This window comes from Nycticebus coucang, chromosome 1 (genome assembly GCF_027406575.1).
Source record: "Nycticebus coucang isolate mNycCou1 chromosome 1, mNycCou1.pri, whole genome shotgun sequence".
NCBI lineage: Eukaryota > Metazoa > Chordata > Mammalia > Primates > Lorisidae > Nycticebus > Nycticebus coucang.
In genome coordinates, this window is record NC_069780.1 from 1565829 (window position 1) to 1581057 (window position 15229).

Genomic DNA, 15229 nt, shown 5'->3' on the forward strand with positions numbered 1-15229 from the left:
AAATGAACAGACTCTCCCTGGCTGTCTGGTGATCAATATACCTCTGTCTGTGCACATTGAAGGTACAGTGTAACTGTGGTTTATCCCAAGTGTGATGAGCAAACTCTAAACTGCTCTGCTTTAAAATACCTAATAAATTCAGGCTAAATATATGTAATAGGTAGCATAGTACACTGGTTTAGTGGTTAGATAATATGGCTGCTAGAATCAGATAAAATAGGTTAAAATCCCAGGTTCGGTGATTTAATTACATTGTCTTTCAATGTAGCTCAAGGCAAATTATTTCTCTGGTGTTTCCTCAAATCGCGTTGGGAAACTGGTAGTACAGCAGGTCCTTGAATAACACAGTTAAGGTCAATGTCATTTTACCATAATGTCAATGAGAAAAGATCACTTCCCAGTTGTGGCCGCTGCCTGGGTGAAGTTCACCTGTCCTTCCCGTGTCCCTCACGTGGGTGTCACCCTTCACATCTTTTTCAACATCCCAGTGGTTGTCAATCAAATTTGAGGCACAAACTCAGTGAAATATTTAAAACACTGTCATGCAGGATCTCTTTTGGACTTGCACCGAAGTCCAAATTTACAAGCACTCGAATTTGATTGTTAGATATTTGATAAGGTCTCAGACCTTCTCTGCAGGGCTTGTGCATGGTAGAATGTTCATGCCTGGCTTTTAGTTGTTGCTGTTTTATTTTTGTTTATTTTTTAATATTTTACTCAATTGTCATATCCATTAAAAAGTATACAGCTTATAATTTTACAGTTCAATAAATTACTACAAAAAAATTATTTGATTCCTGAACTAAAATCTGAATTGCTCCCTCCAGCCCAGTCTGACGGACACAGGGAAAGGAGCACAGCCTACAGGAAGAAGGAGCCTCCAGGTGGTGTCTGAAAATGCCTTCACCATCCTCTGACTACACTACTGAAGAAGACGGGTACAAAGGTATTGTCATATAAAAGCATATGAAAAACACTTATGTTGTCTAATTTCAATGCCTGAAACTTCTTTGTGAGACCTATTTCTATCATAAATTCCTTCTAAAGAAAGAAAAACCAAAGCCCCTAGGAGTGCCTCAAGAAAAATCTCAACGCAGCTTTCATACTTCACCACCGGAGGAGGGGTGGTATGGGGCCGAGTGTGAGCTCCCACTTTAACTTCATGTAATTTCAAATATTTGTGGCACTTGTTAAGTCCTATTTTATGCAAGCAAAATAATCTCAATTCCTTAATCTATATGCATAAATCAGTTTCCCAGACATTGAATGGCCTTTATCAGCTCCATGAGATTCTCTATAAATCTGGACACAGCAATGCCTTTATTTGCCTTATTTGGAATGAAGTTGCAATTCTCATTTCAGGAGAATTGTTCTTTAACTCTAACAATCCAGCAGTTCAGAATGATACCAGCTGCAGGAATAATTGTAAAATGGTGAGAGGATGTCTTCAGTACCTCCGGGCTCACAGAACTGCTCCTTCCACCAGGATATGTTCCATCATCCTCCTGCCCCGTTCCTGTCTGCATACGGCCTCTCAAAGTTCTGATCTTAACAATATGACTGACACTTTACAAAGCACTTATTTCTGGGGGAAACTTGAGCGTTCACATCTCCAATCTTCTGAGATTCTAAATCCTTATAGCACTTACTCATTTAAGTGAATATTTAAGTATTCTTTTTGAAGAAAAAGCAGCATTTAATCAGAGCTCAAAGCTCTAATACACAAAAGCTGCATTTGATCAGAGTCCAAAAACGCTAATAAAAATAAATCAAGATCTTACAGGAAAAATTCTGCTGTCACCAAGTAAATGATAAGCAGAATAGGTGGTGGGTGAAAAAGAAAACTAACTCTTGAAATTACCAAACCCTGTAAACAATTGGCAAAAATACAGTTCAACCTTGCCTTTGGGGATATGCACATTTGGCTGGCTTCTGGTCTCCTTGAGTCCAACCACAGCACTGTCAGTGAGCTCCTTTGAGGAAGCCTCTGGGTTGATCTGAGGTCAGCTCCTCTCTTTACTTTTCCTCCAGTCTTTGTTGTCCTTGGCTTTTCTCCGGTTAGCAAACAAGGTGTCTCTGTGCTTGTTTGAATGTCTTTATTGAGTTCTCTCATCACGCTCATTTTCCTAGTACTAAACATTAATTCACGGTATATGCCTGGGGTGAATCTGTCCTTTGTTGCTGTTAATGACCGAGGTCAGTCTATGCCCCTTTCAGTGGAACTCCAGCGGAAGCTGGGTCTACCTCCTAATGCTGTCATGAGGTCTGGGAATCATTTTGTAAGCTTCTGAGTTGGCACTGAATTTCTTCTAGCATTTAACATTTTAAAAACCTGCACTTTTTTTTAAATTTATGCCCAAATTTGAACTGATTCTAACTCCAAGAGACTGCCCTGTGCTGTCCCACCTTTCATAATCTGTGGGACTCACATAATAAAAAGTGAAAAAAAAAAAAAAAAAAGTAAAAAAAAAAACAAAACAAAACCAGATAAACAGCATGCATCTATCCATCAGAGGTTAGGTTCTATAATTAGACTGAGGTACACAGCTCTTCCAAGAGAAGTACTTTGGAGATTTTATTTTGACTCCAGCTGACTTGCAGGGAGCCGGTGAGACGCGCCTGCGCTGTGACGACCCATGCCCCGTCTGTCCCTCAGACCTGGGCAGTGAAGCTTCCCGCCTGTCAAAACCGCCAGCGGAATAAGATTGAGTTAGTTACAGTACCTTGGATATATTTTGTGCGGCATGGATCTAGGATGTCTGTAAAAGTTGGAATATTGCACGATAAAGGGCCGTTTGTCTTTTTCCATCAGGAAGGCAAGTGCAACGGCAGACCGGGGTCTGTCCCGGGGACACAGCGCCCTCGCGTGGCCGCGCGCGCAGGGGCGTCCACCTGCTCCCGGGCGGTCCCACAACGCCGGGCCCTCTGTGCAGGCTGCAGCCCTGACAATGGACTTAGCCTTAAAATCCATCTCAGCACAACATCCTAACCAGTTACACACAGTCAACTGTGAGTAGTAAGATAAAACTGTAGTCCCTTTAATTAGCCACAGACACATTTAGGTAAAATCCAAAAGTAATCAGATTCCACAGGACCTGGTACCACTCACTGGTCCAAGTCTCTGATTTCATGTTGCATTTAGTTCTGCTCCTCACAGCTGACACTTCTGTGTGAAAGACTGGATTGTCCAAAGCAAGCAGGTAGAAAGAAAAGCTTATCATTAAGTATAAGGCACATCAGTAACTATATGCTCTCTCTCAGTCTCTCACACACACACACATGCACACACGTTATTAACTATATTCTCTCTCTCTCTCTCCCTACACCCATGTGCATGGACATTTCTTTAGGAAATTCCTGACTACCTATAGTTCATTCCTACGATGATCACTTGACAATATTTATTCTACCATCAGCCCATTGAGCCCCTGTGTATAAATGTAGTCATACAATTTTTAAATTTGACTGTCTCTACGTAGTTCATGAACCTGAGGATTTTGGATTCTAAAGTAAAATGATTGGCAAAATGTCTACAGTGTATATTCATCAAGGAGAGCCCTCAAGTAATTAGTACTGTTTCAAGAGCGAACGTGTAATTAGAACTCATCAAGGACTGGTGGTATCATGACCACCATTACATCAGGGGAGCTCAGAGACGTGCTGGGGCATCAACAACAGAATTATAGGGCTTGGCGTTCAAAGGAAGACAGCAGCTGGTCACTCAGGAGACAAACTTGTGTGGAAAGTAAGCTCCTTGTATCAGGGAACACCAAGAGCTGAGAGGTGAGGTGAAGTGGGAGTATCAGCCATACGATAATGAGGACAGATTCAGCTGCTCTTTAATCGGCACTCATCGTACGTCAGGCAGTACGTGAAATACTGCTGAGAATATGTTTCAACTCTCAAAATAGCCCCCAAAGGCACATATTAGTCTCATTTTGCAGATCAGGCCTGAGAACGTTGGCCAGCTCCCTGCATTGATCTCAGGCCAGCGCAGTCGCAGGCCCCCGGGACGGGAAGAAGGAAGAGTCAGCAGATAAAACCCGACCTCATGCAATCAACATTTCCCTCTGTGATGTCAGCTGACTTCCAGGTCTTGCAGGGAGTAAATGCAAAGTCAAAACCAGGACGCAGTAGGGCCTGTGCTCCTGCCGCAGCACCAACTCAGGCACTCGCTGCACTGGTGTCCTGCCCTCCTTGACACGTCTGTCAGGCCCTGCGCCACATGTCCTGCCCTCCTTGACACGTCTGTCAGGCCCTGCACCCGTGTCCTGCCCTCCTGGTCACGTCTGTTCGTACACTGCTGCCAGAGTGATCTCCCAAAAATATAAATCTGACATGGTACTGATGAAGCCAGCTAGCCTGTTCCACAGGGACACAGCCTAGCTCTCAGGGCTCCCACACCACCAGCTTTTTTTCTCCCTTACACCTCACCTTTGCCATCTAGGACCTGGCCAGTGGCCACGGCAAAGAGCAGGAGAAAATGGTAAATTACCTTAAAGTTGCCAGGCAGGAGAGACAAATGCTATTTCTTGCTTATATTTAATTGGTCAAAGCAAGTCACTGCATGCAAGGCCTTGAAGCCAGAACTTCCGGTGGCCCTGGAGGAGGAACAGAAATCCCTGATGGGTCAGGAATGCACATTATGTATTCCCTACTTAACTGACAGGCACCAGCTGCCACTAAGTTAACATTCAGGTGCACTTGTCTCAGAGACACCTCTGTGATGTGGCCCCTGCCACCTGCCACACGTCCTCTCCCATCCCTTTCCCACATTCCTCATTGTGATTACCTTGACCCAGTGTGTGTCCCCCAAAGTGATAAGCTGTGTCCTGCCCGAGGCATTTGCACAGGATATATACTCAGCCTAGAATCTTCTTCCCCCTGGTGTCTGCCTGTGAAAACCTGCTTTTCCCTCAGGGCCCTGATCCAGGATCTTCTGCTCCTGGATGGTATCAGGCCACTCCATCCCTGACCCACACCCCACAATCTCCCCTCCCTCATGTCCTCACCAGAGGTGTCACACTCAGGTGCAAAAACAACACTCATTTTCTAAGCAGTGAGTGCCCTGAGTGCAGTCTCTCAGGGTCCCGGCTGGTGTTCAGTGCAGGGTCTGGTGGAAGGAACAGCCAACTGCCTTCTAATGGGTCTCAAGGTTTAGCAAATGAGTATCTATGATAAGCCGGGAAAGTTTGGTAAGAGAAATGTGAGGATAGGCACTTAGGGGGTGGCTTCTTGATCTCTACTGATAAAGCTCACATTTTTAGAGGATCTTTTAATGTAATCTAGTGGTTTTAGATTAGTGTGATTCAGTTTGGGTAGCTCTTTCCAACCCCATCTCCTAGAGACCCTTCCCTGGAGGGTCAAGGTGCGTCGTTTCCTCTAAAATGGTTTATTGAGAATCATTATTGTGCATTTCCCATTTGGTGGTATTAACTTCTGTAGCCTAAAAACACATATATAGATTGCCCCTTTGCACAGGGAAGTTTAACTGGCCCAAAGTTACATGGCTAGCAAATTCCTAAAGTAAAATTCAAATCTAAGACACCTTGACGGTGAAGCCAGGCTGTCAATGTGCCATCTATATATAAATGTAAGTAGCTGTAAACCATTTATGTAAAAACACATTGTGTTTGTGCATTAATGGGGGCTGAAGTTGTAATGAGTCACCCTACTCTGTTTCACGGGTGTTATGTCCTAACCGTGTTTTTATCCAAAGAGCATTGAAAAGTCATAAATTTCAGGCTGTTTAATTTATGTAGATGATAAATTTTGCTGAAATCACACTTTGTGAGCAGATGCTGTTTTTGCCAGTCCATGGAGCCTGCACACATCGTTGGGTAGGACATGTCTTTAAGTCCCTTGATATTTTTGACATTTAAAGGAAAAGAACAATGCATTTGTTTTCTAGGAACCTCTCCTGCCAGGAATTTCCTAATGTCACAGTGGAACTGCCAGAGATTTCTAAAATGCATTCCCCTAAAGGTGCACAGTTAGACCCAGGCCAACCCTTTACAATTATTCCTTTGTAGAATCAAACTGCAGCCTTCTATTCAAAAATAATTGTAATCTTCTCATCTAATCTTTGAATCTAAAAGTTAGTTTCTCTGAAGTGCCTATGAAATATACAACTAGGACTTTATTCCTATCACCCAAGATAACAGTGATTTTATACTCCCTTACAGACTTTTTTTTACAAGGAATTATTGTCATCAAAAAATCGTAGAATAGAGATTTTGTTTATTCCAACTTTCAGTGACATCTGGAGCTTAGAATTTGTGTGAACACCCCCAAGCAAATGCAAATGGCTTGTTTTGACAATGATAAAATCCCCAACAAGCATGATTCCCTGGGCCAAATATTAGTAATTAACAGGCCTACCCAGTGCATTTTGCATTCCAGAGGAATCAGGTTGAGGAATGGCTGGAGACAGAGTGCCCAGGTAGTTAGGCTGCTTCTGCTGTTTTGCAACCAAACAGATCAGGCTGCCTCAAAATTGTTTCCCACTAATCATTTTATTCATTGTGGTTTGTAAGAGTCATTTCAACCCAACCTAACACTTATTCAAAGTCTGAGCTTAGACAGATAATCCATCCTCAGACACCTTTCAAATCATTACATAATGCTTATTCATGGATTACTTGAGTCTCCTTTATGAAGACTAGTTGCCAATTTGGTGAATGTTTTTCAGCAATCTTTTATATCTATTCTTCTTTTCTGGGTTAGAAACTATTTTGCAGTATTTTTAGTTTATTTATCTCCAATACACTATTTAAATTTTTGCCTGGTGAACAAAAGCATAAGAAAATACTTCCCAATATGTCAGACAGTAGGTATCACAATAGAAAGAAAGAAATATTGTAATTATAAATTATCGATGCAGGTTAAATTTCTTAGACTTTTATGCACAAACATTATAATAGGACACATAAGAAAAAAAGTATTTTTAAAAATGTGAGTTCTGGCTTGGAGCCTGTGGCTCAAGTCGCTAAGGCACCAGCCACAAACACCAGAGCTGGTGGGCTCAAATCCAGCCCAGGCCTGCCAAACAACAGTGACAATTAAAACCAAAAAATAGCTGGGCATTGTGGCATGTGCCTATAGTCCCAGCTACTTGGGGAGGCTGAGGCAAGAGAATCGCTTAAGCCCAGGAGTTGGAGGTTGCTGTGAGCTATGATGCCACAGCACTCTACCCAGGGCGACAGCTTGAGGCTCTGTCTCAAAAAAAAACAATGCAAGTTCTATCAGATCCAGGTCAGAACAGCAGTTAACTCCCTGTGTCAAATGAAAAAAAAAAAAATCACATACTTGAAAACATAAACATGAATGTTACAGAATAAGCCTATCAAAATTACTTGTTTCAGCACAACCATTGTCAAGCAAAGGACTTCTGAGCTGTGCAGACCTCAGTTCAGACCCAGCCCAGCAACTCCTGCACAGCATAACCCTGGGAGATTGTTCCATCTCAGCGACCACATGGTCACCACCTATACAAAGCCATTCCTAAAACTGAAAGCTGTGGTGAGGACTAACATGATGGAGCTGATTTATGTCAAAGTGCTTAGACAACCCCTGGCACAATCTATAAGTCAGATGAAGGATCTCTCAGAGTCATCATTCACACAACGGTGCTCATGGGCTGCTTTGCAGGATGTGGGGGTGACTGCATGTCTGGGACACGTTCCTGTGTGTGGAAAAGAGAGGATAGTAGAGCAAGAATGCGCCTGGAAGATAGTCACACACATGTTCAAAGACTGGAAATTTGACAAAGCCTCTACGATCGTCATGAATTTAATTTAAAAAAGAAAGTAGGGGGTGGCACCTGTGGCTCAAGGAGTGGGGTGCCAGCCCCATACACTGGGGTGGTGGTTTCAAACCCAGCCCCAGCCAAAAACTGAAAAAAAAAAAAAAAAAAAGTAGGATTCTTTGCAAGTAATAAGTGTTTTATTGTTTATCAGAAATCACAGGCAGTTCTTATTTGCGTAAAACAGAAATTGATAAAAATGATTTCTGGCTCCAGAATCTACAATATCCAGTGGAACAGACATGTTATGAGAACATAAAACCAGTGTCCTCCCAGAGTTTCTACCTTTCTGAGAGCAGTCCTGGTGAGGAAAGTCATCTGGTTCATTAGTTCTTGGCTTACGTTGCCTTGAGTGATTGTTTTTGCAGATGGAAAATCTCCTTGGAAAAAGAATAAAGGAAATCAAACTTCTTTATTTGAAATGAGACCTGCACAGTAAGCATTGTCATGAGGTGACCTTCATGGCTGTTAACCTCAGCTGAGGACACTTAAGCTGAAGATTGGAACGATCCTGGATTTATTTCCTCCTAGTACAGTGAATTTTTGGAGAAGCAGAAATAAATCATCTACCTTAGTATGTTTGTCTTAAAAAATTCCCTAAAACCTCGCTCCTGTCTCCACAATCTGAGCTTATTATACAGAGTGGCTTCCAGCACCCAATCCCATCAGTAGCATCACTTTCTGTAAACTTCATATCTGAGTTTTCCTGCTCTTACCATTCCCTTTGACAATCTAGCTCCCAATTTTGTTCAGACCTCAACATTCAGATTGGACATCCAGTCTTATTAGCTAAGCAACAAATGTCAGCTCCTCTTTTACTGTTCAAAGGGCAGGAGAGCAGAGTTCCACGTCTAAAGGTACTGATTAAATCATAAAAATGAAGAAACACAGAATTATCAATGTGCACTCCTTCTGCTAAACTCCATGTATAAGTAACAGAAACGAGGTAACAGACTGTATCACAGACAAACATCTAAATCAAGCTAGATGTGCAATTTTGTTTGGAATAGAAAGGATTATTACATTAACAATTTTGATGCTTTATAAAATGCCTATAAATAGAATGATTTTCTAGAAAGAAGAGTCATTGTATTAAACATATAAATAATATCTTATTAAACACTTGATGACTTTTGATATTTGTCAGTGCCCAAAGTAATGCTTAATCTCAATACGAAAAAGTGTGTCTTTGAAATTTCCAAGTCAAAATAACTATCATCCAATTATTCAAAAAGGTCTGAGAGTCTAGTAGGGGCCAGTCCCTGCTCCAGGCACTGGGGAAAAGAGGTGAACGGAACAAAGATTCTGCTTGCAGGAGGCTACATTCTAATAGAAGAAAGTAAAAAATGATAGATTTTAGATCTATAATCTAAAAATTATAGATACTAGAATGAGTAAAAATATAAGATAAATAAATGTCAGTCATAAAATGTGACCCATGCCTTGCAGGGTAGCAGGACAGAGGTGGCTGCTTTACACTGGGTAACATGGGGACACTCTCTTGGACACCTCAGCTGAGGTCCAGACAAGAAGATGGCACTGGACCCGAAGTTGAAGAGAGAAGGGTCTGGGCAGAGGCAATAGCAGCCTTCAGGCAGCAAGAGATTTTATGTGTGGACTATTCAGAGGCTGGTGTGGCTGGAGCTGGGGGAATAAGGACAGGAGATGACGAGGTAAAAGGGTAAAACAAGGGCCAGATCATGACGGCTTTACAACCAGGTTAAAAAAGAAGGAGAAGAATTAGAGTGGGAGACAAAGGACAAAAAAGAGGAGAAAGAGCCGGGCGCGGTGGCTCACGCCTGTAATCCCAGCACTGTGGGAGGCTGAGGAGGGAGAATCGCTTGAGCTCAGGAGTTCGAGACTCGCCTGAGCGACAGTGAGACCCCGACTGGTGAAAAAAAATGGAAAAACCCAGCCGGGCGCCGCGGCGAGCGCCTGTAATCCCAGCGGCTTCCGAGGCTGAGGCAGCGGGGTGCCCGCAGCCCGAGTCTGAGGTTGTGGTGAGCTACCACGCCCACTGCACTCTGCTCAGGGGCATAGGGTGGGACCCTGTCTCAACAAAAAAAAAAAAAGAGGAGAAAGAAGAGTAAGTGGAAGGGGGGAGCGGAAGGACAGGAAGTTAGAAGGACAAGGTAGCAAAAAAAAAATATTTTTGAGCAATAGAATAAAATACCACCACTGCTAGAAAGCGTATCATCTTGAGGAGATCGACTTTTAATGTAACAAAATTGGAGAAAAGTCACCAGAATTCCAAGGAAGAGCCTCAGCAGATGGGCCTGGGTATGAGTCCACTGACTGGGATGCTCACGAGACAGCCCCATTCAGCTGCAGGGCGTGGCAAGGAGTCTGAGCAGAGAGAGAAGTCCAGAAACTAGCCGAGCATCATGGACGCCCTCCCGCGTGACACCAATCTGAAATCAGGGTTCTAGAACTGTAAGATTTTGGTTAAAATGAAGATGTCTATCGTGCTTTTCCGGAGAGCTGTAATATAAAACTGGGTTGAGCACAGTCTGACTGCAGGTCTGAAACAGACACAGATGCAGGAGTCTAACCAGCCAGGCCCAGAGAGACAGATACAGGAGTCTTAACCAGCCAGGCCCAGAGAGACAGGTGCAAGAGTCTCTACCCAGCCAGGCCCAGAGAGACAGGTGCAGGAGTCTCTAACCAGCCAGGCCCAGAACAGAGACAGATGCAGGAGTCTCTAACCAGCCAGGCCCAGAGAGACAGGTGCAGGAGTCTCTACCCAGCCAGGCCCAGAGAGACAGGTGCAGGAGTCTCTACCCAGCCAGGCCCAGAGAGACAGGTGCAGGAGTCTCTAACCAGCAAGGCCCAGAACAGAGACAGATGCAGGAGTCTCTAACCAGCCAGGCCCAGAACAGAGACAGATGCAGGAGTCTCTAACCAGCCAGGCCCAGAACAGAGACAGATGCAGGAGTCTCTAACCAGCCAGGCCCAGAGAGACAGATGCAAGAGTCTCTAACCAGCCAGGCCTGAAACAGAGACAGATGCAGGAGTTTCTAACCAGCCAGGCCCAGAACAGAGACAGATGCAGGAGTCTCTAACGAGCCAGGCCTGAAACAGAGACAGATGCAGAAGTCTTTAAACAGCCAGGCCCAGAACAGAGACAGATGCAGGAGTCTCTACCCACCTAGTCCTGAAACAGACACAGATGCAGGAGTTTCTAACCATCCAGGCCCAGAGAGACAGGTGCAGGAGTCTCTACCCAGCCAGGCTCAGAGAGACAGATGCAAGAGTCTCTAACCAGCCAGGCCTGAAACAGAGACAGATGCAGGAGTCTTTAACCAGCCAGGTCCAGAACACAGACAGATGCAGGAGTCTCTAACCAGCCAGGCCCAGAGAGACAGGTGCAGGAGTCTCTAACCAGCCAGGTCCAGAACACAGACAGATGCAGGAGTCTCTAACCAGCCAGGCCCAGAACGGAGACATATGCAGGAGTCTCTAACCACCTAGGCCTGAAACAGAGACAGATGCAGGAGTTTCTAACCAGCTAGGCCCAGAGAGACAGATGCAGGAGTCTCTAACCATCCAGGCCCAGAACAGAGATAGATGCAGGAGTCTCTACCCAGCCAGGCCCAGAGAGACAGATGCAGGAGTCTCTACCCAGCCAGACTCAGAGAGACAGATGCAAGAGTCTCTAACCAGCCAGGCCCAGAGAGACAGATGCAGGAGTCTCTAACCAGCCAGGCCCAGAACAGAGACTAATGCAGGAGTCTCTGACCAGCCAGGCCCAGAACGGAGACAGATTCAGGAGTTTCTAACCAGCCAGGTCCAGAACAGAGACAGATGCAGGAGTCTCTAACCAGCCAGGCCCAGAAAGACAGACGCAGGAGTCTCTAACCACCTAGGCATGAAACAGAGACAGATGCAGGAGTTTCTAACCAGCCAGGCCAGAGAGACAGATGCAGGAGTCTCTAACCATCCAGGCACAGAACAGAGATAGATGCAAGAGTCTCTAACCAGCCAGGCCCAGAACAGAGACTAATGCAGGAGTGTCTACCCAGCCAGGCCCAGAGAGGCAGGTGCAGGAGTCTGACCAGCCAAGCCCAGAACAGAGATAGATGCAGGAGTCTCTGACCAGCCAGGCCCAGAATAGAGACAGATACAGGAGCCTCTACCCAGCCAGGCCCAGAGAGACAGGTGCAGGAGTCTCTACCTAGCCAGGCCCAGAGAGACAGGTGCAGGAGTCTCTAACCAGCCAGGCCCAGAGAGACAGATGCAAGAGTCTCTAACCAGCCAGGCCCAGAGAGACAGATGCAGGAGTCTCTAACCAGCCAGGCCCAGAACAGAGACTAATGCAGGAGTCTCTAACCAGCCAGGCCCAGAACGGAGACAGATTCAGGAGTTTCTAACCAGCCAGGTCCAGAACAGAGACAGATGCAGGAGTCTAACCAGCCAGGCTCAGAGAGACAGATGCAGGAGTCTCTAACCACCTAGGCCTGAAACAGAGACAGATGCAGGAGTTTCTCTTTTTTTTTTTTTTTTTTTTTGTGGCTTTTGGCCAGGGCTAGGTTTGAACCCGCCACCTCCTGCATATGGGACCGGCGCCCTACTCCTTGAGCCACAGGCGCCGCTCAGATGCAGGAGTTTCTAACTAGCCAGGCCTAGAGAGACAGATGTAGGAGTCTCTAACCATCCAGGCCCAGAACAGAGATAGATGCAAGAGTCTCTAACCAGCCAGGCCCAGAACAGAGACTAATGCAGGAGTGTCTACCCAGCCAGACCCAGAGAGGCAGGTGCAGGAGTGTCTACCCAGAACAGAGATAGATGCAGGAGTCTCTAACCAGCCAGGCCCAGAACAGAGACAGATGCAAGAGTCTCTAACCAGCCAGGCCCAAAACAGAGACAGATGCAGGAGTCTCTACCCAGCCAGGCCCAGAACAGAGATAGATGCAGGAGTCTCTACCCAGCCAGGCCCAGAACAGAGACAGATACAGGAGTCTCTAAGCAGCCAGGCCTGGACTCCACAAAGCCAGGGTCAACATAAACACCACAGAGGTTGGCAGAGAAAGAAAAAGTATTTCAGGTCTGAGGACAAAAGAAGCTATTTTCAGAAAAACTGGGATGCAGACAATGCCCAGGCTGGACAGGTGTGCCCAAAAGCACCTGCTTCCTGGACTCTGCTCCCAGAGGCATCCAGGTAGTGGGCAGTTTCCAGCCCTGCTGAGGACAGACTGGCACCAATCCTGTTCAGCCTCACACCCTCTCTGTAAGAGAAGGAGGCCCTCATGGCACTTACACCCCTGAGCCTGGACATACCACTCCTGAAACTGTGCTTTATTTTATTATTTGTATGCACATTCCTACAAAGCTTAAATATAATTCAACATATATTCTTACTGGGGCCCTGCAGCTGGAACATGTTGTCATGGTGGGCATGTGGTTATTAATATCCACTAACTTACAATATCGAACAGAAAGGGGCACTTTAGTGATGTCTCCAGAGAGCTCAAGGCAAACGCCCTGCAGTAGGAGAGGTCTGGGGGACAGTTTGCTCGTTCCCAGCATTTCCCACACAACAGCCTAGACTGGAACCCATTAATTGTCTCTCTGCTCTGCAGCTGGCGTCCAGCTGCCGTGGGAAGGACTTAGAATCAAGGGACATGAATTCTAAACACAAGTTTGGTAACTTCTTGACAGTGAGAAAAAAATATAAATTCCATGAAGGCAGAAACCACATCTATCGTTACCAGCACTGGGTTCTGAATTCATAGCAAGGATATGGGCAATGGAGGCTGGGCGGAAATTACTTGTTATATAAATAAACTGACAATGAAATCATTGCACCTTTTGTACTTCAATTTTCTCACTAAAACATCAGGTGAGACATGCATTCTGCCTTCCTTCACTTCACTAGAAGTTTCTGAGAAATTAGAGTTCAGAGGCATGAAAATTCTTTTCATAATAAGCAGTGATGAAATTTAAATGCAACTGCCATGATCTACGGAACACTGTCTACTTCACAAGAGCACTCTGTGAAACTCCTGGCTGATTTTTCAGGATACTTGAAGGGGAAAAAAGCAGAAACAACATTTTGAAAAGACTTAGAAGCCATTTGTGTTGACTTTTGTCGATTATATCTGTAACGAAGCACAGATAGGGGAAATTTCAACATCACTAACCAGTCATGTGCACTGGGCACTGAAACGCATTTTAACACTTCAGTTTGAATAGAAGGTTGTCTGGTGTTCCAGGGATTGAACTGAAACAACAGATTAATGGTGACAGTATCTGGTTGGGGTTTGAGTCCGCACAGCTGTGCACCAGCACCGTCCATTCTCCTCCCCTGGACGTGACCACCCAAGACCCGTCAACACACGGAGGTGCCAACATAAGGAACGAGGCCTCAGGACACGTGGTGCCTGTCTGGTCTGTGAAAGTTAGGGCTACGTAAGGAGGTGGTCACGCAGGGAAGTGGTCGGCTATGTAGGGTCTACAGTATCTAACAGAGTCAGTGGAATACCTGCTGGGTCACTGATATCGGAAAGAAAGGTGAGTAAGCTGAACATAGTTACATGGGAGAAACAGACATAAACAATCTCCACATGAGGACGTGATGGGAACTGAACGCCCCTGCTTCTCCCCATCCTACCCAGAGGTAACTTTTCTTCCTGTGATGTAGGGACTTGGAGCTCCCAGACAGCAAACCGCAGCCTGCTCTTTCAGCTTCACCTGCTGTGCAGCTGGGTAGTCTCAGCTGCTATTCTTTAAAATACTCGAGTAAAATAAAAAAAAAAAAAAAAAAAAAAAAAACAACAATAGACGCCTTCCGACTACCCTCAGCTCTGAGGAATGTGGCCAGACAAGACTATTCATTGCCAGGATGACTTTAAGCAATTTGTGCTTTGGCTCTGAAGCTCCGACCACAGCCTTGCAGCACCGTCCCTGGCCCTGCAGCACCATCCCCGGCCTGTCACAGGCTCTGACAACTCTCTGGTGTTGTGATGGAATTAGCTGCCTAACACCCTCCAGAATACAATAGAAAATCCCAGGAAAATGTGGCTTATGGTGCATTACATTTAATTTAACAATATTCAGGATAGACCAAAGTCATGAATTATAAATTTGCACCATGAGGCAGCGCAGAGCCTCCTACCCAGGTCACCCACTCAGACAATTACTGTGTCCTCCAGGCAGCAGCTGGTCACATAAACCACCTGTCGGTCAGGCACTAGTTAATCTGCCACCAACACTTCATTGATGATTCATTATCAGGAACATGTATGATCCTGAACTACTTTTTAGAGTGGAGTCAATATTAACAACGTCCACTAAAAGAAAAGAAAACAAAACACAAAAGACAACACTCCCTTTATGGAGGGAATGTGAGTAGTGATGATGGGCAGACAGTCACACTTGGTTGTATTTTGCATGTTAAAGTTACATTTAGTAAAAGAGAAATTTTTA